Here is an 806-nt window from a genome sequence, read left to right on the forward strand (position 1 = left end):
TGTTTCCACATACTTTGCGGGACAAGGCGATTGAATGGCTCGATTCTCAGCCGATAGCCAGAATTACTACTTGGAATGACCTAGCTCAGAAGTTCTGTACTAAGTTCTTTCCACCAGCCAAGATTGCAAAGCTAAAGCACGACATATCTATCTTCAGGCAAGGTGAATCTGAAAATTTTGATGAGACATGGAATAGATTCAAAAATCTACTAAGGAAGTGTCCATACCACGGGATTAGCAAGGGACTTCAGGTCCAATATTTCTATGCAGGGCTACTTCCAGCTTTCAAGAGCATGGTCGACTCTTTAGCTAATGGGTCATTGTCCACAAAAATAATTGATGAAGCATTGAAGTTATATGAGACAATGGCTATAACCTCAGCAATGTGGACCATGGAACGAGCAGTACCAAAGAAGACACCAGGAGTTTATGAAGTGGATGTGTATTCAGCGTTATCTGCCAAGATTGACTCCTTATTTCACAAGGTGGAAAATATTACCCAGTCAGCTAATTCAGTGCAGACAAAGAAGGCAAATTGTGAAGAATGTGGAGCTGAGCATGTGATAGCAGAATGTCCAATTTTGACACAAGGAAAAGAGCAAGCAGATTTTGCTCAATGGGGACAACGCCAGCAGAATAATGTGTATGGAGAGACCTTCAACCCAAGCTGGAAAAAGCACCCCAACTTTTCTTGGAGCAACCAAAATCAGAACAGGTCACAAGGGCAATACCAACAGCAAGAGAAGAAGCCTCAATTGGAAGAAATGTTTGGCAAATTCATGGAACAGACCAACCAATATATGGAG

This window comes from Olea europaea, chromosome 1 (genome assembly GCF_002742605.1).
Source record: "Olea europaea var. sylvestris chromosome 1, O_europaea_v1, whole genome shotgun sequence".
In the NCBI taxonomy this organism is placed as follows: Eukaryota; Viridiplantae; Streptophyta; class Magnoliopsida; order Lamiales; family Oleaceae; genus Olea; species Olea europaea.